The sequence below is a fragment of the Pezoporus occidentalis genome, unplaced genomic scaffold (genome assembly GCF_034315485.1).
Source record: "Pezoporus occidentalis ecotype Australia unplaced genomic scaffold, CSIRO_AGI_Poc_V1 ctg51, whole genome shotgun sequence".
Classification (NCBI taxonomy): domain Eukaryota; kingdom Metazoa; phylum Chordata; class Aves; order Psittaciformes; family Psittacidae; genus Pezoporus; species Pezoporus occidentalis.
This window is the reverse complement of record NW_026915847.1, coordinates 3268560-3294788: the sequence shown is the minus strand read 5'-3', so window position 1 is coordinate 3294788 and position 26229 is coordinate 3268560. Positions and strand designations below refer to the sequence as shown.

Here is a 26229-nt window from a genome sequence, read left to right as displayed (position 1 = left end):
TTAAGTCAGATCCACATTTATAGAACTCTTGTGCTTCATGTAAGATCTTAGAGTATTTAAAGCTAAATCTGTGATGAGGATACCCCAAGTCACTGTCCTCATGAAAACCTGCTTCTGTACGTAACAAGTCACTGTCTTCATACTAAACTTTCTTGGAAGAAAAATCTAGAAGAAGTAAAATGGGATCTCACTTTTTAAATTTTTTTTTCCCAGCTTCTCAGAAATAGTTCCATTCTGAGACAATCATTTTGCAATTTTAAACCTGAGGTTAGAGGATCTGAAGGATTTCCTTTGCTTCATGAGAATGCGATTCAGGTTCCTCATGCAGAGACGGGAGTGAAAAAGTCTTTCTGCCTCCTGGCCTGCAAGGCTAATTGAGCAAATACTGGCAGACAGGCCAGCTTTTCGTGGTTTCTGGCTGGTTAACCAGCAATGGGATAAAAAATCAAGAAAATAATAATTATTTTTTTTACCTTTGTTAGATATATTTGGATTTGGTAGGGATTAAGTAGGAAACGACTGAGCATAATCTTTCCTTAAGTGCATAGCAGCCATTGATATTCACATTCTGTGCCCTGGGTGAGAGATTTCCCCTTTGTCATCACTACTGCAGTGCTTCTGTCGACAGAGTGGCTGCATCTCTTGTCCTCTACAGCAGTTGCAGTGTACGCAGCAACAGCAGCTAGAAGCACCGTAACATAAATATGTCCAAAATCATACTTTAATTTAATTACCTATAAAAATTATCCCATAAAACAGAGGAAAAAGAATTCACTATCACTTTCCTTAAATAGATCAAATTTCAGTAATAATTCTGAAAGTTTCTTTACTTTAGAGGAATGCAGGAAAGGCCTGGATAGGTCATTAAATCAGCTGTCCACTGGTAGAATGAGCTTGGTACTGCAGCAGAGATTCAATGCTCTAATTAAAACTCTCAAGCAATTAGAATTTTCCACTATGAAAACAAAATTTTTGTTTGCCTCACAATTACGATATCTTGACTGGTCTCATGCATTACAGACATGTAGAAATTAATGGGGGGAGGGGAAGGATGGAAAGGAATTTAGAATGTGTTCTTTTATGCCATTCGCTTTTGGGAAAGTGGGTGAAAAAAGGAGCAAAGTCTTTTTAAAGGTCCCAAAATTTGTTTCCAGTGTTTTTATGTTGCATCCTGGTACCCGACTTGCCTCCCTCTCCCTTCAGAAAAAAAATGCATTTGTATTTCTTTTCTTCCTTAAGAGATACAATCCTACAGGAGCTGTAAAGTGCCTGAAACCTCTACTTGAGCTATGAATTCTTCCAGTTTTCTGGGTGTAGGGCTTTATACCACTGCCTGCATTTTCTCTGAGCAGCCTATTCCAGGTTGGATTCTATTTCAAAAGAACTGCTTCCATTTAAAAGCACTGTTTCTTTTGTTACTTTCTAAATATTTCTTGGAGGTCATATTTCTAAATTACATAGGCAAATCTCCATTAAAAAAAGGTAGATCCTATCAGGAACCAAAGTCAAGGAAATTGTATTCTCTGCTAAGTGGTATCTGGGCGTCTTACTATTTAATATAAAGGCAAGGAGGTAATACAGTCCCAAGTCCTGTTGAGAAAAATGGCAGAACTGAAGAACAGAGAAGCCATTTGATGACTGTGTTTTCAGCTGCAATCTGCAGTCTGAAATTCGTTGTTGCACATCTTCTTTTCAAGGTCTATTACAGACACGTCATGAGACGGTGTGTGTGTGTATATATATATACACACATATATGTATATATATGTGTGTATATATATATAAAAATCAGGTTTTTAGGTATTGGGCTAGGGAGTAATTGGCACATGGTGACTTAGCAGTAATGAATGCTGAGGTTCAGTAAAGGAGCATGTAAGAAGTTATTTTCACTCCTTTGTGAGTAAAGCTCCCTTTCATAATTAATAGAGAGGGCCTTTTGTAAGGAGGAAAGGAAACTGCCCAGGTTAGACTCCTTCTGAATTGCCTTTCAGAGGAATCCTTTACTCACTATTGAGAGCCCAGCCTCCTGATTTTGACATCAATCTCCAAAACTGGAATACATCAGGATAAACATCTGTATAAAAACACACACTTATGTGTATGTCTGTGCATGTTGAAACTAATTCTGAAAATAAACTCTCCTGAAGCAGATATTACCTTTTCTAAAGCTTATTTCACACTTCACGGTTCACTTCACGCGAAGCCACCTTTTTCACATCTCCTGTGTGGTTGTAATTCACAGAAGACTGTTCCAGAACTAGGCTATATGGACACAGCAGAAATGGACATGATCTCGCGCTCACAGACTTAAGTGCCCATCTAGTCACATCCCCACTTACATCAACCTAGTGAATGTGGATTTGCAGTTTAGTTTCTGATGAGGGGTTTTGGGCAAGTTTATGATTTGAGAATAAATTTGGTAATATTTGTAGTCTGAAATAATGTGATCTGTATTTGTAATTCTCAAATGAAATAGTAAATATCTTTGTTGTTAAATGTGGAAATATTAGACTGCTAATTTTCCCTGCATTGAATTTTTTTTTTCCCCCAATATATGTTATTTCTTTTTCATCCTATCTGAATTTTATGTTTGGAAGAAAATCTCCAGTTGCCACTGAATTGTCATGGAGCTCATTATCTCTGAAGAGATGAGCAGTGGCATGGAATAATTAAACTTACTTTCTGCTGGTAAGTGAGAAATCTTTCCACTCTATTCCTTTTGATTTGACCTTTGACTAAATACATTTCTTTTTGCAATGTAGTTGGTATTTCATCCCCTGGCTGCAGTGTGTTGCTTTATCATAGATGAGACAGTGATTTCTACAGTGTTGTTTTTCAAAACTATGTTTGCAAGAAAGAAAATGTGATCTTTTATATTGTTGAATGTAGACTAAATTTTGCCTGTGCAAATATTTGTTAGATAGCAATAAAATCTGATTTTTCTGCCTGTGTGAATTAACATCCATAAAGGAATTTCATATGTTTTAATGCAGTTCTGTTGCCTTATTTGTACAATGTAGTGTTTAATCACATAAGAATCTGTATCAGAGCTTTCTGGCATAACCCGCCATGTAAAGATGGCTCCTGGGAGGCTTCACAGAGACTGCAGTTAATTCGTGGTGAAATAGAAGCATTATTCCTCTTCATTAGGAGTTTTTCCTTAGTTACCAATAAAAAACATCTGAAATCTTAAAAAAAAAAAGGGGGGGGGGGGTAGGGGTGGAAGGGTGGGCAAAAAACCAAAGTGCAAAATAAAAAATCTGCTTGTCAAAGTGAAATGTAGCCTAGTAACATTATGACATGAGACTGATTTAGTGGTATCCAGTCATTGCCTGTGGGTAACCAGCATTTTTCAACAGCAGTTTTTTCTCCTTTTATTTTTAGGTCATTTGAATGCTTAGGAATATTGGCACCCTGTAGACCTAAACATGTGAGAAACACTGTATGGGAACTAATAGTACATGCTTACACCATCCGCATAACATTTTCCAGCTGGATTTGGTCAGAAGGAAAACAAGGGGAATGTCATTCCTCAGCCTGCTGGAGATTGATCTCTGGAGACCTCTGATTCTTTTTTCCTGTTCTGTTTTTTGCAATTAATTTTATATCCATAAAAACAGTCTTAATATAGTATTTCTCCATCCATACGCAAGAAGCCTATGACTCTGACCCTACTTTCTTTGTGCTGTTTTTCAGTGGAGAAACTTGCTTGCCAGGGAAGACACATGGGCTTGAGCCCCTCTGTAACAAAGGAGCATTAAACAACAGTTTCCCCAGTCCTGAGGGCATTAGCTCACCCAGCACAGATGGGAACACTGAACTGCTTGCAATTCTCCACCCCCAGCTGGAAAAGACTTGTTTGCTGTGAAGTCTGTGAAAGAAAGATACTGGTATCTTTCATCTGTAGAGAATGAATGGAGGTTATGTCCCTAAAAATCCCCAAGGAAAACTTTCTTGGTGCCAACTTTGCCTTCTGATGTCTGTAGGCATTTTCCTGGGGAGCATGGGGTACCATGCATACACTGCTCAGACCTACCAACTTCAGCTTGGGTTGCCTCCCCACATGCCCCAGAGGCAGCTTGCACAACACATGCATCCTGGGCTTTATTTCCAGTATCACTGACAAGAATTCACTCACCATTGATGGGTCATCTCCCTGTCAGGTGATACTGCAAAGGCTGTGGAACCAAGTGTTTCAAGTGGGGTCTCTGGTCCATTCAGAACTGCTTATGAAGCATGGCCCAAATAGAACTTTGGGGGACATCTCTGGCTTCAGGCAGTGGAAGCAGGTATCAGTGTGTTGTGTAGAGCAGATGAGCTGCTCTGCACTCCACCCCTGCTCATTCAAGGTGTGAACAACAAGATCCATTGTCAGCGGTTGTACCAAATTTTCTTTGACTTTCTGTCCTGTTGGCTTCACTGAGCACCATGCAGCTGAAAATTTACAAGGCTGACAGGGTCTAGCTTTCACCTGCTGTGAAATCTCTGTTAGACCACAATGATAAATGAGGAATTTTATTGGGGAAGTTAACTTCTGCAGCTAGACTTCATTACCAATTTCTTTCTTCATTACTGCATGCCAGGACAAATGCCCCCCTGCTCATGTCCTCAAACTTTTGGAAGCATCTAGAGAAAGCCTGTGCACAGCTCTACCTTCAGTGTATGTCTGAGAAGAGAAAGAAAAGAATCAAGGACAGAGCTGTGAAAGTTCTACCCCAACAAAATATGGTGTAATATCCTTGGACTTATTTAATCAAAGGCTGGGAGTGGTATTTTTAGAAAAGCTTTTCAATATGCTTAAAATAAACCTTAAATAAGCTTAAGATTTCAACCTTAAATAGTCCTTAAGATTTCAGTGCACATTTTCCTACAGCACTGCATGGCTTTTGTCATTTTTCTAAGTAACAAATTAAAGCATAAGGTCATTGAGAATATTTTACGGTCATTGCTGTAATACTGTTCACAAAGGCAAAAAGGCAGCTTGAAAACCAAAGTGGGTTAGGGCGTTTCATTGGTTGATTCATGTAGAGATTTTCTTGTATTTAAATCATTCCAGTTAGCATACAACTTACTGCTTACAAAATAAATCCCAATTGACTTCTAAAGTGCTATTGGCATGAGGCATAGTTATTATTCCATGCTCTTGGCTCAAAGATAATTTTTGCACCATGAGGGAATTTGTATGTAACATCCTTTTCCTACTCTTGACCTTCCAAAAAACAGCATGGAAAGATGACAAATGACAAATACAGTATCTCCCAGATGTCAAAGATTATTCCTTAAAATCAGAGCCAAAGCCCACTTTTCAGTTACAGGACAATGATAAGCAGAAAAGCAGAATTTTGAAGAATTTTAATAAGGCTCATACTGCCCCAAGTGCTGCTTTTTTTGTTCATTTTCCCCAGTCTTTGTGCTACTGACTATTTTGGAATTGGGGTTTCTGAATCGTTAAAACATAAAAGAAAACGACAAATCCTGCTAATTGTAAAGAGGTTTGTGAATCAATGGGTCAAGATGGACCACAAGAGCCTCTTAACTAAAGAAAGCATGGGCATTTAAACATACACTAAGTATGCAGGCAAGCCACAGGCTATGCAAAGAAGACATCGGGTAACGAGTTTAAACTTAAACAGGGGAAATTTAGATTGGATATAAGAAAGAAGTTCTTTATTGTGAGGGTGGTGAGGCACTGGAATGGGTTGCCCAGGGAAGTTGTGAATACTCCATCCCTGGCGATGTTCAAGGCCAGGTTGGACAGAGCCTTGGGTGACATGGTTTAGTGGGAGGTGTCCCTGCCCATGTCAGGGGGGTTGGAACTTGATGATCTTAAGGTCCTTTCCAACCCTAACTATTCTATGATTCTATGACATACCACATCAGTGGCCTGTTTGACCTGCTGCTAAACTTCAAGACTCACTAGTTGAAATATCTGAGCTGGATCTTCGAAACAGACTGCTCCCAGTGAAGTCCCAGCATGTTTTCTCTCAATTTCTGACTTTCATGGCTATAGAGATTAGAAAAATGCATTACTGAGTCTAGAGGAAACTCAGGAAAAGTACCATACAAACCCAAATTTTCAGCATTTCTCAAGCTCTATCTAGTTTTGAAGTTTGAAGCTTGAAGGTCACACTTCTGAGTGATACCTAAACACTTTAAAGATGCAGTAATAACACTGAAAATGGTGAAAGGGAGGAAAGTTCAGGTGAAGTAGTATCACTAAGTTCTTCTGTCATGGAAATTCTTGTACAATTTGGGGAAAATCCTGACATGAACTGCTGACAAGGTATTTATCCATTTTATATCTGATATGTTCCTCTGTCAGGACAAATTTTATCATTTGTTATTTTTAATTATTTGTAACACAGAGCTGTATGTAAGAGGAGTGGGCTTAACTCATAACTGTGCTTTAAAATGAGTGGAAAATCTAACAGCAAGTAATGTGATGTTGATCTGAAGGCACATTTTTGTATACAAATAGAGTTTCTCACTTTCTAAAAATGTTTTCCAAAGCATATTAAAAAGTGTAACTCTGACATTGAAACTGATTCTTAGGCAATGGAACTGAGGTAAAGCTACCTAGTGGTATATCAGCACAAGATACTATAAGATCATGGTAAATAGGAGAGAAATGAATAATGAATGTTAGGTTATGTAGAGTGTGTTAGGTTATGAATAATAAATGTTAGGTTATGTAGAAATGAATGTTAAGTTATGTAGAGAGAAAGTTAGAAAAGCAAAAGCACAGACAGAACTAAGTCCGGCCACTGCCATGGAAGATAATAAAAAGTACTTTTACAAATATATTAGCAATAAAAGGAGGGCCAAGGAGAGCTTCCATCCTCTGCTGGATACTGGGGGAAGCCTAGTGACTGAGGATGAGGAGAAGGGTGAGGTACTTAGTGCTGCTTTGCCTCAGTCTTTAGAAGTCACAGCAGCCACCCTCAGGGTACTCAGTTCCCTAAGCTGGATGGCAGAGATGGGGAGCTGATTGAAGTCCCCATAAATTAGGAATAAATGGTTAGAGACCTCCTGCTCCACTTAGATGCATACAAGTCTGTGAGGCTGAGTGGGTTACACACGAGTGCTGGAGGAGCTGGCACAGGAGTTTGATAAATCACTCTCCATCATCTATCAGCAGTCCTGGTCTAGTGGGCAGGTCCAAGAGGACTGAAGGTCAGCCAATATGACACCTCTCTACAAAAAGGGCAAGAAGGAAGGCCCCAGAAACCAGAGGCCTGTCAGCCTGGCCTCAGTGCCAGGGAAGGTCATAGAGCAAATGATCCAAAGTGGCATCATAAAGCATGTCCTGGAAAACGGAGGGATCAGGCGCAGTTATCATGGGTTCATGAAGGGCAGGTCCTGCTTGACCAACCCAATCTCCTTCTACAATAAGGTGACTCACTTGGTTGATGAGGGAAAGGCTCTGGACATTGTGTATTTGGACTTAAGTAAAGCATTTGACACTGTCTTCCACAGTGTTCTCCTGGAGAAATTGCTGCTCATGGCCTGGATAGGTGTATTCTTTGCTGGTTTGGAAACCAGCTGGCCAAGCCCAAAAAGTGGTGGTAAATGGTATCACGTCTAGTTGGCAACCAGTCACTAGTGGTGTCCCTCAGCGCTCAGTGTTGGGGCCAGTGTTGTTTAACATCTTCATTGATGATCTGGATGAGATATGGTCTGGAGAAAAAGTCTTATGAGGAATAGCTGAGGGAACTTGGATTGTTTAGTCTGGAGAAGAGAAGGCTTAAATGGGACTTTACCACTCTCTACAACTATCTGAAAGGAGGTTGTAGTGAGGTATCTTCTCCTAAGTTAACAAGCAATAGGACAAGAGGTAATGGCCTCAGGCTGCACCAGGGGAGGTTTAGGTTGGATATTAGGAACAATTTCTTCACAGAGAGGGTGATCAGGCATTGGAACAGCTGCCCAGGGAAGTGGTGGAGTTACTGTTCCTGGAAGTGTTCAAAAACCGTGTAGGTGAGGCCTCCAACGGTATGATTTAGCGGTGGACTTGGCAGTCCTAGGGTAATGGTTGGACTTGATGATCTTAAAGGTCTTTTCCAACCTAGCTGATTCTATGATTCTATGGTTCTAATAGAATTCTGAGTAAAGTTAAGGATGAAATATCCAACTTGCTAACCTTCTCCCCTCAAAACAGACACAAAAGCCAGCAACAAAAAATCCACGTTTTTTTTTGCAATCCTGCTACAGCTAGCTGTTATTTTTTAAAGGATTTTAGAAGTTCTTTTTCTTGTGCTTTGGGTGGGCTTTTTTAATTAAAATCACTTTAAATTGAAGATCAGTAAGCCTTGCTTCGCTATAAGAAGCTAGATTAAAAAAATAATTAAATTCAGTTTTAAATAATGTAGTCCTGAGCTAGAGTGGCTTTTTAATGGAAAATTAAAAGGAGCTCAAAAGATCAGAAGTTAAAAAAGGAAGAGGAAATAGTCTTATGAAGAATCCAAAGCACATAATTGACCTCTGACAGCTATTCAGTGTTGAAAAAGATATGGATTACCTTAATTTACCAAACACTTAAAAGGGATATAAATTCTCATGCTTCAGAGTTAAGCCCAATTTCTAATGAATGGAACAAAGACAAGAAACGTTCACTGTACATACCTGTCATTTCTTTATTGCCCATAAGGTGTTTTCTTGGGATTTTTCTCCAGTACTAACTTCTGCCAGAAGTAGATCACTGAGGCAGATTCTGGCTGGTAAGTCAAGTTACACTTCTGCTGTGCAAGTAACTGCAAGGTGAAGTAGACATGGTGCAAAACCAGAACAGGTGGGAAAGGAAGCAGAAATATTTCCCCCTTTGAGAAACTGATTATAGCGCCAGCATGTCTTTTGTATCCTTGCTGCCCTCCAAAGATGTCCTAGTTCAGCTGCTGGAAAGAAGACACATCCCAAGTGACCCATTAGCAAAGAGAGGACCTGAGAAGTGCACATAGAAGAAAATAGGGTCCCGCAGGCCTTTTTATATTTTTTGTGTTTTGTGCAGGATTCACATCAAAGGGAGTTTTCCTTTAAAGATATGTTTCTCGTTTCTGTGAAACCTTCTTTGTGAGAATGTTGATAAACTTTTCATACCAAGGAAATGGCTTTTTTTTTTTTTCAGTTTGGGCCAATGATCCGTTTCTTTCCCGCTCCATTCCAATAAAGCCAGTCTTCCGAAGTCCCCACGTGCACTAACAAGATAGATTGCAGTAAACTCTCTAACAGCAGATTCTTATTTCACTGGAGTCACAAGCAATATATTTTATCCATATATCCAGCAGCAAAAGGTTCTGATATGGTAATTTTTACCTCCTTTGCTTCCTTTTCTCCTCCTTCCTTTGTATTCAGCTCAATGTATTTAAAGCAAGAGACACATGGCTGGGTATATGCATTCAAACTGGAGAGTTGAAAAGCACATGTGCTACACCCACCAGAGAAAGAGAGTAGGGTTGGTTTAGGCTATATTGAGGCTGATCTATTTTGTCAGCGATAGCAGCTGAGAAGAGAACAGAGAAGCGAACTCTAGAGAGGACCAGTCAGGCTGCTCTCGACAGGATGGTTTCCCAGCTTACCTTTTCTATTACCACCATGTTTTTAAGTGCCTACCTGTCTTCTAAAAGGCAGCACAGCTACCGTGGACCCCAAGTCAGCTGAAGCACAGCTCCTAGATTTTAATGTGATTCCTTTCATAGCTTTAGATACTCCTGTCAAGTGAGAATTAACATTTTGGCAATACTTTCATGTACTGTCTTCCAGGGGCTAAAACCTCTTTATTTTTTCAAAAGTTGCTGACTCGAATTAAAATTCTAACACATCTTTGGTTCCCTGGTACCTAAGTTGATCTTGAAAACTTTAAGCTGTAACTTGATACATAAAAAACCCTGCAAAGTTTGCATGTGCAATTTTAACAAACAGACAAACAAACGAAAGGTATTGAAGTCGCAAATGTTGACAGTCATCCTGCTCAGAGAAAGAGGATAAAAACACCAATGGGCCTAAGGTCTGTGTAAGCATTGCAATCAGAACTGGCCACTCTCTGTAATGCAATCACAGCCATGGTCAGAAAATTTCATCTGAAGTAAGAACGGGAATACTGAAGAAAGTATTTTAATTTTCTAATACCTCATGTAATACAGAAGCAGCCCTGGAATTCACATCTGAGACTGCATAATCTGGGAATTAGCTAAAGAGACAATGGCAGTGAAGATTCTTTAGTTCAAAGAGCTGGGTGCTCAAACCACACATAAACTGCTAAAACAGTACAGAAGATGAAGGGAACAAACTGCTGGCCATGTAATTATTCTCTCAGCAGGCTCATCAAACAGTTTCCAGCATGCCCTCCTGCCTCTTTCTGGGGATGTTTTGACTAAATCTAACAAAATGAGGGCTGCAGTCACCTCTTTTTCACAGTCACTTGCAATACAAATTGGATGCAGTGTCAAGTCCTTGAAGGAATTGATGGTTGTCATCAGCAGTATTTGGCTGCCAGATGCAAACCACCTGGCAGACATGCAAACTTTTTGAAGGCAATTGGAAAAAACATCCATTTCTCTCTAGGCTGAGAAATCATCAGAGAGGAAGCATGCTGAAATATGCACTTTTGAGATGTTTCTTTTTAAGAGAAAAGGGATTTTTTTTTTATTAATATCAGTTTAGATTATTTTAGGAAAAGGTAAAAACACTTTTGGAAACTTCTCAAGCAAATCACTCAGTTCATTCTTCCTTAGCATATGCATCATCTTATTAGGAATAAGCAAGTTGAGCAAAACCAAAACTTACTTCAGAAGCTGTTTCAAGGCTCTTGTCCATTCATTACATCTGTTAATCCTAGTCACAAATACTTGTTTTAAGAATTTGCTTCCAAAAAACTGAAGTAGAACTGAAAGCTTAATTTCCACACTACTTTAACATGAAAATGACACTCAGCTTTAACGCACGTTGGTGAGACCTGAACTGCTAATGCAAACATTTCTTTCATCTTCTCTGTGACAAACAGAGAAAATAACCTGGAGCCATTGCTTCACAGTTAGGTCTTTCACACCCACTGGCCTTCACAGCACAGTTTTGATAACTATAGACATCTTTTATATCTGAGTAGCATATAAAAATGGCAGCAATTTTAGCAACTTGTAAGTTTTAACTGTAGAAAAACATTTCCCCAAAGAATAACAGTACCATAAAGCTGCAAGGTGAGAGGTGATTTCTCTGTAGTTTTTTGCACTATCAGACATGAATGTAAAGCAGTCTTCTGACTCCTTTAGGTCATAAGAAGTTGGGAAAAAAATAATCAATTTCCCTCCTTGATGCACAGAAGTCTGTTAGTCCCCACTGATAATCAACAGTACAAGTTCACACAGCTCTTAGCTTTTCTGGATTTCAATGAGGAACATCTTCGATACCTGATTTTGATGACGTACATGAGCTTCAGAGCACCTCACCTTCATTCCTGCTATATGTGCTACCTATGTCTTCTCATAGGGGAGAAAAATTATGACTCTCTTGGTGTTTCTGATTGCTTCACAAATTCATGTCATTTAAGTTGAGAAAGGACCATTAACATCTCCCGACTGTGCCTCATATGGGTTGAACCATCTCGTTACCAGTGCAGCAAGTTAGGAATTAAGACAAAATAAATCAGCCAGAATGAAAGCCCTGGATTATTCTTCCTGCTGCATCCCCAGAGGGCATTAGTAGCATGTTGATGACTGCCTTTCCAGTGCTGGCAAGGATCCCACTCCTCCAGCCCTGGCAAGAAGCCCTGGCTGTGCCTCACTCCAGGCAGTCCTAGGTAGGGAGAGAGCTATGCTTCTAGAAATATTTGCTTGTGAAAAGGTTAAGAAGTGGAAAATGTTATCTTAAAAACCTTTTTAGATCATCAAATCCTTGTAAAGTGGAACATTTTAGAGTTTTAATCTTTTTTTTTTCTTTTACTCTGTACGGTTTACAGGCTGAAGAATCCAGCTTGCCTTTGGAGAAAGCTGTTTTCACTGGTGACAATTCAAAATGTTAGGCTTATTCAAAACATGATATTTGCATGTCTAAGTGGATAGATCAGTTTCAGTGTGTGAGTGAGAAAGTCTGCTCTCATCTGTCATTGACTCTATGGAAGTGTATGTTCTTGGAACAGGCTTCTCTTTTTTTCTTTTTTTTTAAGGTCCTTACCTACAAAATTCATCTCAAGTTACAGAATCAATGCTGTGTTCACACAGTTTACCATAGTTTTTATAGTCTTTAGGGTAATATGTTGGATAATTAATGATTTGCTACAGATTTCACTATAAGCTCAAGTTAACAATAGGATCATTCAGAACATTCCTCCTTTATGCTACTTCAGGATTTGCAAATATTCTTTCTACGCCCAACAAGAAACATGAGCCCTAGCCTTTGCAAGGATAAACTTCATCTGAGATATCTGGTAATTCCCTGCATCTTCTGGAAAGATTCCTTGTCTTCTTCAGTCCTCAAGAGATCTGTTTCTTCTTCATCCAGCCTGCCCCACCACCTTTTCCTAGTCACATTTGCTACATAAGGGTTGCTTCTGTCTCCACTGTTGTTTCTTGTTCTGGATCAAACAGAGCAAGCTCTGAGACTAAATTAACTTGAGCATATGGCTGCAATGCTTCCCAGATCTCCTGGGAGCACAGATCCTGCAAGACTTGCCTGCATGTCATGATCAGAGCTAGCACAACTGTGCCATAGTCCCAGGTTTTTTGTTGTCCCTAAAAAAGGACATTTTACTCTTCCTTCTGAATTCAGTAGAGCTGGAATTTGGCAGCTGCTCCTTCTGCTCAGTCCCCAGAAATTTGCATCTATATGTATCATGGATTTAGGCTGGACAATTTCTCTGTCAGGATGGCCAGGAGCATGGGTCACAGTGGTGATGAAGGGTATGAGAAGACAAGTCCTTGCTGCCTTCCTTGCGCTCACAAGGACCCAACACTGCTCCCTCTCTGCCTGCTGCAGCTGAAGGCAGAGTCAATCTCTCCATCTTTCCAGACTCAAATTCATTCCCCTCAGGTCCCAAAGACATTGACCTACTGTTTTATCTAAAAACTTCTAGTTTAAGATATGGTCTGAGAAAAAAGAGCATTCCTTTTCTTTGGGGTATATATTCTCCCCTGCACATCTCATTACAGCCTGGTCTGTTTAAACATCAAAAGTACTTGTGTAAATATATACAATGAGGCTAAGTTATTAGAATAATCTAATGCAAATTTCAAAGACTCTGAGGAGATCTGAGAATTCAACACTGTCATAAGTTTTTATTTCCACATCATGAATGGAAATAATATAACTAAAATACAGATTGTACTTCAAAGAAAAGCAGTGTTGAAATTCTAATAAATAAGAGGATTGCTCGAAGGTGGGAAAGAAAACTTGGCAGGTGGGGTCTTGCTCTTTTCCCAGTTGTAGATGCATTTTATTTGTTCATAAATGCCTTAAAAATGCAGTAACGTCTCCGCGAGCAACGAGGCACCTCTCTTCCATTAACTTTTCCCATATACTGTTTTCACACATCCTCATTTGTCTCCTGAGCCTGACTTCAAATTCACAGGCAGCCCATCCCTAGGCCATCACCCTGGCCTCTATCTGCAGCACCAGCTGCAACTGCCACAACTGCTGAGGGTGAGAGCCATCCAAGGGGGTCCTGGGGAAGTGAAGCCTCCTCCAGGCACCACCCTGGCCTCAGCCACCATTTTCCCAGAGACACGGGTCCCTCTGCAGCTAAAGGAAACCTAGCAGAAAACCATCAGATTGCCTGCAGGCAAGAAAGGGCAGTGATGGCTCCGTCCCTACCGGATATTTGCAGTTCTTGAAATGATGTGGTCTGAGCATCTGTCCTGTCCCACTAGCATCCCTGGTGTGGCAGCGTGCGTCTCCAGAGAGCGACAGTGGAGAACAGATCCTAATGGGGACATGAGGGAGCCTTGTGAAAGCATCCACTTCACATTCTAACTCCCACATGCCACACAGTTTTGCCTGCCAGCCATGAGCAGCAAGCTGAAGAAAAACAACTCCTGGGATCCGGAGCTGCCAGAGCAGAAGTAGCTGCCTTCCCTTGAAGGAAGTGTGGTGGAGAGCAGATGGTGCATTTGGCCCCTGAGCTGGGGCTGAGCCTACCACCTCTCTTCTCTCTGCATTATCCACTGTGACCCAGGGTGGTCCCACAGCCCATAGTGCTCACTTCCTCCATCAACATCATCACTTCCACCCAAAGTGCAGTGGGTACCTCATCAGAGAGATGATGGAGAGGTGGCACACCAAGGCTAGGAGCATGTCTTTTTTAAATTCTGAGACAGGTATTTTCATAAGAAAAAAAGGTACATTTTCAGATCAATAATAGGTGAACAGTTCAGAAATAAAAGCTTTTCCCTCAGAAATACAAATCATCTGGACTGCTCTAACATATCTAATGATCCTAAGGCACTATCTTTTTGCTGTCTGCAAAGCAGCCACAGCTTGACCTATGAAGAGCAATTTCAAGCAATAAAAATGCAAAGAGAAAATGGGAAAAAATATTTATTTGAACACTCATGGTACTATTTTTATTTGCCATAGAGATCATCGACCAGTTCTGTATGATCTTTCCACTCTCTGGAAATTGCAGTGTTCCACTATAGCAAATGCACAGAGTTGAAGGTCAATGTCTAGCCATAAAAAAGCCACAAGTACAATTTAAGCACTTACAGTTATGGGCAACACAAGAAAAAAAGGTACTTCTTTATTCCATCTGGAATTCTACTCACTCTGTATGTAGTGTTAATAAAACACAGATGCAACTCAGGCCAATGGTAATCGAAAGTCATTAACATCAGAAGCTGTTCAGTGGCCTGTTGAATTGTATTTTGTTGGTCTTAGCCCACTGCCCATTAGACAGACATCTACATTACAGCCAAAGCCTTTGTGTCATTTGCAAGGTCCAAGGGCTCTTACGCATTTTTTTCTCTGAATTTCCTTTGAATAGAATCATTTTTGGAGTTCTCCTCCGCAGCACCACTGGTGCTCATAACATTCGGGGTCTCTGAGGGCAGAACATCCATCTGCAGGTTTGCTGGGTAAATAATGAAATGCAAATACGCATGGGTCATCCAAGAAAGCTGTGACTGATGTAACCGCAGCAAGTGAAAACAATCAGAGTGTCTATATTACACGGAAAGGGGTGTTACCTCTTCACCACCTCCCCACCCAGAATCAGTCCCTTGTGCTGACTGCAAAGGCGTTGCTGCAGGCAAAAGGCACAATGTGCCTGTAAAGCAGCTCTCTGGGTGCAAGACATCCAGCGTAGTCAGGGCTTTGCTACCTGATAGAACTTTAGTCAATTAGAGGAAAAAGATTTGTAAGCACACCTCTCTTCTCTGCCGTACAACTTCTCCCGAACCTGCCTGAGCTTTTTCTCCACAGGAGACTGCTAAATAGAGCTTAATACTGAGGCAGTGTCTTCCATACCACTCTCTCTGGTTTGTCCTGCTCTTTATAAACTAGCCTTTACTTGCATTTGGCAACACAGCAGTTTCCAGTCCATGTTTTGCAGGATTACCCTTTCTGAGAAACACAGTCATTCGCTACCAGCAGAGCATGACTTAGCCCACCGCTCAGCCCAGCTTTCAAGCCTTATTGGATCCATACGCTTTGAATGATGAGGGTGATTTTTCTCCTAGTTTCTGTATGTGTATGACTTGTGGATATCTCATCAATGTGACGACAGCCATATGCTTTTGGGTACCAGCAGGCGCAAGAGAGAAAAGGTTATGATCTTCAGAGAACTGTGTCATTAGCGCAGCTGCCACCGTAACAGTACAGGGCTGGTGAGCTTCGAATTTTCCTGTTAAGAATGTCTATTCTTCCATGACATGACCTTTTGTACTCAGATTTGTCATGCACCTCACAGGTTAGAAATCATAGCCTGAGCCATTAAATCCCCCAGTCCTATCTTGAATAACACGCTTTGTAGAAAAATTTCTTGAAGGCATTCCTGTGAAAATACAAGTAAATTTGGTTTTTAAGGCTGTAAGGATCTGGAAATCGTTTACTGGGATGCTTCAGAAAGAGTACAAGGCTTTGCAAGTGAAAATAAAGTAATACTGATTTATACAGTAAAAGCCCCATGCAGGAAAAATGCAAACAATCATTTTATATATGTTTATGCACATTAACTCTCTAAGTGATTATACAGTCTAACATTTAGATTTTCATGGGGTTTTGTAATGCTTCAAAGGAATAGAGCTCCAAATAGACAAGCATAAGTTTCATTTCTCCCATTTCAGTAGCAGCAAATGCATTATATTTGCATTTGGAAACTGCTTCTTCTGTCAGTTGTACTTACATTTTCATATGCTTTTATGCTGATAAAATTTCACTGACATCAGCTATCACAAAGCTTCATACTTGATAAATGTGTGAGCAAGAAGAGAATCAGGGTCATATTAAACAAAAAAAATGTCAATCATCAAGGAATAAGTGGGGGGTTTAGCTTGTTCAGAGGAAAGTTAAGTGGAAGGGCCTTTCTATAACTTCCTCCATGCTCAAAGGTAGTATGTAGATGCCTTATCTAAATAAAAGCTTTTTTTTTTTCTCCTTTTATTTTTCCTTGCATGCCCTCAGAGGAAATGATGTTGAAAAGGCTAAAGCCACTGACATTTTGGTGGTGTGAAAGAGTTAGAATATGAGCTAGAAATTAATGGAAATGCTCCCCTAAGCGTATGATCCATTAAGTTGTTTTGCAACACTGAGAAATGAAGCATAGAGTATTTTGTTAAAGTTGGTATTCGCTGGGGATGAAAACAAGATGAGGATCTTTGACTGCAACAGGCCAAGCCCTGCCAGTAAGGATGGAGGTATAAACCCAGAATTCCTCCAGTTCAGTTAAAGGAACTGCCCTGAACTCACAGAAATGCAGCTGAGGACTAATCCAGGACCTGTATCCCCACTTTGATGTCTCCAGGCTGAACGAACAATGTCTCCAATGCTCCAGACCAGGCAGTTGCAGCTTGCTGGCCTGTGTGCGGAGAACTTCGGCCAGATGTGTTGATACTGGAGTAATGTCATCACGGACTTGTCCTGCCCACTCCGAAGTGAGGGATACTTCGTTCAGCACTAGGATTTACTGTAGTTTTCTGAGTGACTTGTTTTATTCTGACTGCAGAGAGATGCTTACCCTTTCAAGAAAATAAGATGTATGATCAGTGGAGAAATAGGTTGCATTGTTATTCTGCAAATAGCATTTATAAAATTCAGTCATTAATGCTTTGCCCACAGCTCTAGCACCGAAGGATGGCTTTTCACTCTGTCCTGGCAGAGCAGATCAATTACCAGTTTTCACTTGTATGTACCTTGATGTGCTGCTGCCTTTTTCCTACAAGTACTGACTACTTTGACACTGAAGTTGCTTTGCTCAGCAGTTTCTGCTCACTTTGCCAAGTGTTCAGCTATTCAGTTGGTGTTCCAGCATATTTTCTTCTGCTTTATCTGCAGACCTGAAGGACAGGAAAAGAACCTCCCAGGCTTGGCCTGAGATGGATCTGAACTGGTGTTTTCAGGGGTGCTCAGCTGCAGCAGGCTTTCTTTTCAAACTCAACTCAAAGGATGAAATAAAGAAAAATGGCTCTCGGGAGGGTTCTTTACATTGCATACCTGAAACCTGAATAAAAAGAGAAGCCAGGCATTAAAAAAAAAGCCAGCTTCAAAAAGTTGTTGGCACTGACAAAACGCGTCTGGTCAATGGATGTTTTATTGCTACAAGGGGAGCTCTAAAACTGAAGCTGTTTCCCCTTGGACTGCTGCCAGGGACAGCAGCAGAGGTTTCTGAGGAGCTCAGGAGGGAAGGCAAAGGAGCCTTTGTGGCAGAGACTACACACCACGAGAAGCCTCTCATCCACGAATATTTTTTAGACCAAAAGCTTAGTAAACCTCAAAAGCAGGCAGTACACTGTTGAGCAGAAAGGCAGCTCAGTCTGCTGATACCCTTTTTGTAATATTCTGTCTTCAGGTTTTATGAAATGGCAGGGGAGATGAAGCACATCTGAAGACAGTTGGGTACCTCTCCGTCTTTCCCTCTGCATTTGACATACTGGGATCTGAAATGCAGCAGAATTATGAAGCCACAGTTGCCTGATCATCAATTCAAGAAAAGATAAGATCTCAGCAGGAGATTTGCCCTAGTGAGGAGTCTCACCCAAGCACAGAGTGTGTGTCTGAGAAGGTTAGTGTGCCTCGACCAGGATTTCCTGGGTAAACCCCACACTAGAGTTTCAGGAAGCCTGATGCTTCCAAAAACTGATGTGTGCAATGCAATCCCTTTTTGTGCACCAAATGTATGGGTCCTGAGCAGAGAGACTTATGCTCCCAGGACACAGCAAAGTTTCTCTCCTGTCCACTTGGGACCAAGCATTGTGTGCACTGTGAGTGTGGGCCTTGCCTGGGCTTTCTGCGGGGAGGCTTCAGCCTCTGCTGTGTGCAGGTCAGGAAGCCGTGGTGTCAGACTTGCAGCAGCAAGCCAGATGTTGAGAGACAGCGTTGGCCCTACTGCATACAGCATTGCTTTAGGTCAGTGACCCACCTCTTTCAGACATACCCAAAGGAGCTTCAACCCACCCAGCTCAGGTTCTGGGTGCTGCTGAAGCACTTTGGGCTCAGGAAGCTGGAGGCTCATCCTGTTTTTTTATCACTACACAGGTAGATCAGGTTGGTTTGCTGAAGCTAGATCCATACATGTGAACCTGCAGCTGACATCCTGCAGTTGGTACCTCTAAGGCAGTGAAGGACTTACGGTGAAGACAGCAGGACTGCTGATGTGACTGACAGCCACCGTAAAGGGCCACAGTCAGAACCCCTGCTGTCATCTCCCATATTTAAATTAACACTGTCTTTCCAGTTCTGTCACACATGTTCTGAAGCAATGATTTTTTTTATTTATTTTTTTTTTTTCTGGAGATAAACCCAGATTCTTTCAATAAACAAGCAGAGCCCTTGGGTGCTGCATCTTTTTAACCAGATGATAGTGTGGCTACAAACCATCTCTCAATGTGATAACTTTTGCCTTATCTCTAAAGAAACACATTGGCCTGATCAATCAAATATAAAAATACAATTTTAAATGCCTGCATTTTGATTTTCTGAAATTCACTACATCTTTAGGATGTTACTATTTTCCCTTAAACTGCAATATCATTTTAGTTAATAACCTTCTCCTTCACCTTACAGTACAGTTCCATCAAGGCTCCTTTCCTTTAAAAGAAACTGATTTGATTTTTTTGCTGCTGGGGGATGAGGAGAAGGAAAAACAGTGTTTGAAGAGGAAGCAGGATTGCTTTTGTGTTTTGCTTTTCTCTCTATGCATATAAAATTCAGACAATGAGTAAACCTTTCCCATCTGTGACTACAGAAGTAGGTTACACTGCCTAAAGCAATTGCAATAACTCATTTGCCACTTTTATAGAACTTCCTGCTTTATTAGTTTTATGCTGATAACTTTATAGTTACTTTCCAGGCTTATAAAAAGTAGGTAATTGAAATCGCAAAGGTAGCTTGATACCTGAGTTATCATGTAATCACCTGGATGCACCTGAAACTCGATTAATTCTATGTTTTAGTTCTTTCAACTGGCCAGTGATACAGTTTATGCAGCAAGTAACCGATTGTTTTCCATATAAATTGGACAAGTGACAGAAGGACCTCTTTTCCTGACAGTGCAAGTTCTGTAATATTTAGAAGCACAAATTTAAGACCATCTGTCCTCCTGATAAAGGAGCAATGAGATAAACCTGGAATCTGAATGTTTGGAATAGTGGCATTAGTAAAAGCAGAAAATTCTATGAATCTGCTGAATCTTGAAAGCATTAAAGAACTCGGGTTTATTTATATCAAAAGCCAGTGCTTTCATGGCTTACAGGCACAGATGGAGAAACAGCTTTCACCATTCCGGCCATGACGAAACAACTCACAGTGGCTAACGGAATGTAAGAGTGAAACTAAGGACTTCTTTTCCCATGGCAGAAATAAGGACAAAGACAATTGATTTCTGGCGCAGCCAGATCTCAGGATAATCTGAACCAACCAAGGATGGCACACAATTCCAAACACCTCAAAATATATCCCAGTATACAATAGACCCGGGAAGTGCTTCTCCAGGGACTTCTGCTTAATGTTTCACATCATCAAAAGTTGTTCCTCCAGTCAAGCTGCATATCGGTTTCCTCTTCCCTACAGGGTGTAGATGTAACAGCAAACAGGTCAGCCAGGGTGCCAGAAATTTCCAAGTAAGATGGCAATAGAGGTCTCACGAGATGTGAAAGAGGAGTTTGGAAAAGCTGATTTCAGATTGGGCCCTTAGAAGCAATGTAAGCAATGTAATTTTGTTGTTCATATAGTAACAGCTGGAAGCGGATAGTTGGTATCTCGGCACATTTCTAACTTTCCCAGGATCAATTGCACAACTCCCTTAATTTAAATGACAAGGAAATTACCATTTGCTTATTTCCTACACTAAACAGAGAGGCAATCTGACCAGAGCCTTAAGTGAGAGGCTTTTTAAACCACAGCCACTAATTCTACATTTACATATATACATTAATTTTGAGACTCAGACTGTCATGAGACAGATTAGTTTTACCCAACTGGTGATGTGCTGCTAGCAGAAAACCAAAGCATGAAAATAGCTTTTTGTGCTGGCCTTTTTGTTCAGCTTCAGAGAGAAATGTTGTGTGCTGTTAGCTTCAGTTTGCAAGACTCTGTGCAAAGGCATTGCTCAAGGGAGCGCAGGCTCCGGAAGCAGCTGGAGCTTGTGCTCTTTGCCTCGGTCCTTGATTAGACTTGATTCTTTCAACAGAAATGGCTCCCTGGAAACAGAGACTGGTGCTGGGCTGAGATGCCCAGAACATGAATTGCCTTCTGCTGTTCCCAGCTGCCAGCTCTGGGTAAATAGAAGTGAGTTGTACTTGGGCTCTCTCTCACTTACCACACTGCAAAAGCAACTTACAAGGCTTAAAATGTTTGATCTCATGTACTAGATGGTCAATATTAGTGCCAGAAGGGACATGAACGTTGGAAGAACAGCAATGCAAAGGTGCAGCCCCAGCCAGAGCTTAGCAAGCCCAGCTGGGAGTGAGCAGGCAACCGCCCTGAGTTCTGCAGGCCCATAGGGAAGAAGAGGTTGGCCAAAGCCCAGTCCACAGGCTATGTTTCATTGGCACCCAGCCCGTCCTAACACAGTCATGGCTTACTGGGTGCTAGACATTTGCTCCTGCAGTTCAGTTGAACCTGACAGCAAGTGGAGAGCAATGGGGTCTTTGGTAGGAGGGGAAAGTGCAGAGGTTGAGATGAGTAAAGGACCACAGCCCACAGATATGGTACATAGGGAGCTGGAGGGCTAGAACAAACAGGTACAGGAAAACCATCCCTCAGGTTTATGAATAATGTGGTTTGACAATATTCCATATATTAGAACAAAATGCAGACGCTAGACTTAGCCCAATAAAGAACATGACAGCATGCTCTCCTGCTGGGTTGCAGCTTGAGACCAGCAACAGAGCAAGTGGGAAGAGCTCTTTAACTTTCTGAAGCTGGAAGCAAGTTGATTATCTGAGAACTAGTCATCTCCAACAGGACAAAGACTTTCAAATATGTTTAAATATGTTTACATGGCACTGTAGGGACTGTGGCTCATTTCTGCTGTTAATAATCTGATACAGCTAGAATATTTTTTTAATCCCCAAAGACAAATCACAGCATGTAAAAGACCATGCGGTTATATTTTAGTTTTTTAGAAGTTAAGACAGTAATATTAATGTATTATGAAGGCATTGTAACAAGAGTGCTAGTATTTTAATGATAAAACATCCAGGGTCAGTAGAAAATATATATCACCATCTGCACTCATTTTAGGTCTAATAAAATAGCAAAGTATAGGAGATCTGTCACATTTTAAATAGGATAAATGTTATTTATACTTTATGCTGCAACATTTAATCTTTTGAAGCAGCAGGGAGGTGTAGCAGGACTTGGTACTTGATCATACCCCATCCTCTAACAGGCAAGAGGGTTGATGGAGACCAGCTGTAGGAGAGACCACCCTCACCTGTTTCATTAGTGAGGGGTCAACTGGGCCCTGCTGGATGGGTGCAGGTGGGGAGGAAGGCTATAAAGAGGGGGGCAGGCAGAGAGCAAGCTGTATGCTTCTGTGGTATAGGAACATTGGCTGGTGTTTTTGATCTGGAATCATTTTGCCTGTGGGTGAGCCATAATTGAACTTTCTCTACAAGGGAAGGGTGACTCAGGTGCAGCTGGTGGCAAGGAGAGGAGGGGAAAGCTTGTGGTGGTGAGTGGTTTCCTTTGTGAGTTCTGGTGCTTTCAAGGGTAGCTATGCAGGGCTGCGGGAAGGTAGTGTGCCTGGGTTTACATCCTATAGCTGAGCTCAGGGCAAGGTTTGAGCATCCTGTGGTGCAGCAGCGCTGAGAGAGCGTGGGTAATGGTGGGTGTACACCTGCACTCCAGTACCAGTAATATGCTGGGTGCAGATTCACCCTTGGTTGACTAATACTTACTTGCTTAAGGAAAGTCAGAAAAGTTGCCTGCTGGAAAGGCTTCTTAAACTATTATTCTGCTGGTGGCTTTGTGAAGTTTTGGACAAACAGAAGTGTCCTGAAGGTGGGATAAACCTAGATGATACCTGCTATGTTTTATGTTGGCACTATTGGCTTAGAAATGACTTCTAATGGTAGACTATTCTATGAGAAGGGTGTGGTTCTGCAGTATTAGTATCTTAAATATTATGATGGGATCTTTGAAATACATGCAACATCAAGAAAGTGGGGAGAATATACAAGGAATGCAATTAATCATCTAACTGCTAAGTTATTCTTAATGTTTCAAACCTGGTTACAGTGGTTGTGCATGTTAAATGCCTAATAAGAAATTGTACAGTGCTCCCTCTGAAGCTGTGTTGGAATTGTTAATGTTTTGGCAAACATCCCCCCCCCAAGGTTCAGCTCTGCATTATGCCTTCTTGGCTGGTACTTCCAGACTTAAGGGAAGGGTGTAGAAAGAGCCAATTGTGAGCATATGGCATTGTCTCTGCATTTCCCTCTTGTGAAGCACTCAGTACTATTAACAGTTTTGCTGTTAATAGGGTAACATCTTTATTTATCTTCCTGTTGCTATTTCTTTTTCCTGCTTAAATCTATGCTTAGTAGATCTTTATTTTTTAAATAAAGAAACAGTGATAATGACTTCTGTATAAGCTCATTGACACATTCTGTTATTGCTGAGGAAGTAGAGTGAAAATACCTTCTCCGTGGAATTCAGCTTTGTAGTCTTTATTTTTCCAGCCAGTATGTACTCAAGGAGAGGTAGAGGCTGCATGCAGCATTTGGGTTTCTGCAGGCTTCCAAAATAACCCAATGAAAGGTCACTCAGCTGCTACCACCTTGAAAAGGCAGATGAGCACACTGCTTGGAACTGATGCTGACATCAAGGGCGAGGTCCTTGCACAACTCTCCTGTTGGAGGGAAAATCTCAAAGGTGCTCAGCCTTGTCTCTGCCATCAAAACAAGGTGCTGAAATTTAAATCAGACTGGAGGCAGCCCAAGGGTTTAGGTGCCTGGCTGGCAGTGATTCACTTTCAAAAGTATCAATCTCTTTCTCTATGCCAAAAATAAAACAGTAGGAAGAGCAACGGGCAACTATAGCAGTAAAATGTTTGTATTACCTGCTAGAGAAATTGTGGGTCTTTGGCATTCCAACTCTCTAATAAAAAGTAAAAAAACAACTTAATGGCTTTGTAATGTGAAAATCTACAACAGATGCCATGCAACATCAGGGTGAAGCAAATTATTACGCAGGCCCTGCAGGCACTCAGCACCTCTCATTTCAGGAGGAAACAAAACTGAATTTCAAATTACAGTTAAGTTTGGGGAATGCTGTGGAAGAATCACTGGCTTTGGAAGTGGGGTTGAAAAGAATGCAGAAAACAGTATATTTTCGTGTTAGAAAACAGAGGGAGACCGCTACAAAAGGCTTTCTCATGCTTTTCTATTGTTTTTCACTTCAAAAAAACATTGTGCAGTTGTTAAAAATGGGATGGCTCCAAACTAACAGCAAAACTGCATGCTTATCAGTTGTAGCTTAATTTGGCTAGAGACTGAAATATGATTTTCCCCCTCTCCCCTCACCAAATTGCAGAAGTATCTAATCAAGTAAATAGCTGCAGAAGGCAAAGTACAGGCTTGTAAGCCTGTTTCTTTAGCAAAGGGAAACCAGGGCTTTTTCCATGGAATGATCCTCATGTCTGTGACATTCTCTTGCTGATTTGTCTATCCTGGCTAAGGAAGCTAAAAATTAGGCACTGTTTCAAATTTCAGATGTGTGGTAGCTAATTACAGTACACATGATCTTAATAAAGAAGAGTTATTAGTTATAAAATACATTTGCTCTAGAATTTCCTGGGTAGGAGATGGAGAGTCCAAGCTGCAGAGTGCTACTGCCAACTGGATGGCTTAGGCTGCGATTTTGTCAATTACTGTTTTTTCTATTTATGTACCTGCAAAGCAGAGATGATAAAATTTGTCTGTGTCCTAATTGCCTTGAGCTTTTAGCAAATATTTATGGACTACATGCAGACATTCAGGAGATGAGTAATTAAATTTCTACATCTTGTTAAATGTGTTTTGTAGAATCTTATCTCTTCCTGCTTTAAACAGCTTCCTCTTTCAGTCTTGAAAGCACTTTCCAGTAGAAATGTTGAAATTTAGAACAGATATTTTTATGCTAATTGGAGCACATTAACCTCAGGTCAAGCTTTGCACCATCTTCCTCACTTCAGCTTATCCTCATGTTTTGTTCTGTAACACCTCTTGACATTTAAGATGAACTGTAGATAGTAAAGATTATAAAACTGCTCCCACTTGTATAAGTAGGAGCTTTACCATTGGCTCCTCTGGAAATAGTATCAGGACCTAGAGAGATGCATGTAATGTCTTGTAAGACTAACATGCATTCTACCTGAACAAATATGACTCCGAGCGCTTTTGAAGCTTGTTCTCTGGTGCTCTGTGAAATGCATGCTTCTACTTGATGAGCAGAATATTGAAACTGTGCAGTACAACAATCTTCACATTAATTTGCTTCAAACAAAACAGCAACCCTGCAACAGGATTGACCAAAAGGCTCCCAGTCACAGATGCTAAATCATACCTGAGTGTAAATGAAAATGCATTAAATCCATGTAAGCACCCAATGCATTCATAATGAGCTGGTGCTGTCACCATAGCAAACTAATGCCAGAAACAGCTTACAGAGGTAGACAGAGCTCTTGTTTTCTAGACTCATTTATTACAATAGATATTACAAATTCTACTTAAACTTTGTTTAAATAGTCAGCACAGAGGTGGAAAAAAAAACTAAAGTAAGTCTAAGACTTTATCAAGATCTTGTTTTTCTGGAGTACTATATGTAACTCAGATATTCCTGGTTACATGTTAAAACTATCCTTCTCTCAGCTCAGAATTTCCTTTAGTTTGGGGCAGGATTTTTAAAAGGAAAAGTCAATGTAATGTACAGCCTCAGGACTTCATTTATCTGACTTCTGCCCCACCAGGAAGTACACTCTGCAGTACTGCAGTCTTAAAATGCTGGAGTTATGCATGCAGGGGTTTTGTGTGCACAGGCATGAAGTCCTGGGCTCCAGGTGACTTGAAAAATCTCTCTGCGAGAAGCGGCTCAGCAGTCACCTGGAAGTACATGGTGGGTTGTGGCAGTGTCTGAACTGGCTTGAGATCCTGTGAGCTGTAAAACATAAGTTATCAGCACAAGCATCCTCACCTTAAGATTTAGCAACAGCTATGTCAGCAGCTGAATTCAAAAGCATAAGTGAACGGAGCACTAGTTTATATTAAGTGTAGAGATGGTATACTGCCCTGTCAGCACCCTGCTAACATCCCCCAAGACACCTGAAAGTGGACTAATAGCAATGAAGAAAAATGAAGCTGACAAGATTGTAAGTTTTGCCCCAGACCTGTTTTTTCAATAGAACTGGGATACATGTTCATTCTGTTTCATCCTCTTCCTGCAATTTAACCCAAGACAACCAAAACGATGTAGTGTGAAAGCAAATTCTGAGGACCAACCTCTGACAGACCACAAGCTTTTAACTTTACAAAATAAGCAGAAAAGGACAAGAACGTACAACCTGTAGCATTGTATCCCACTTGTCCTCTCACAAGTTGACCAACTCCATTA

The 26229-nt window shown here is 40.9% G+C and overlaps 1 protein-coding gene across 1 annotated transcript in view; it reads right to left on the bottom strand.

The window, feature by feature from the left end:
- The window catches only part of IL15 (interleukin 15), a 135100-nt gene that overhangs the window by 76646 nt on the left and 32225 nt on the right, over positions 1 to 26229 (bottom strand). The window lies entirely within an intron of this gene.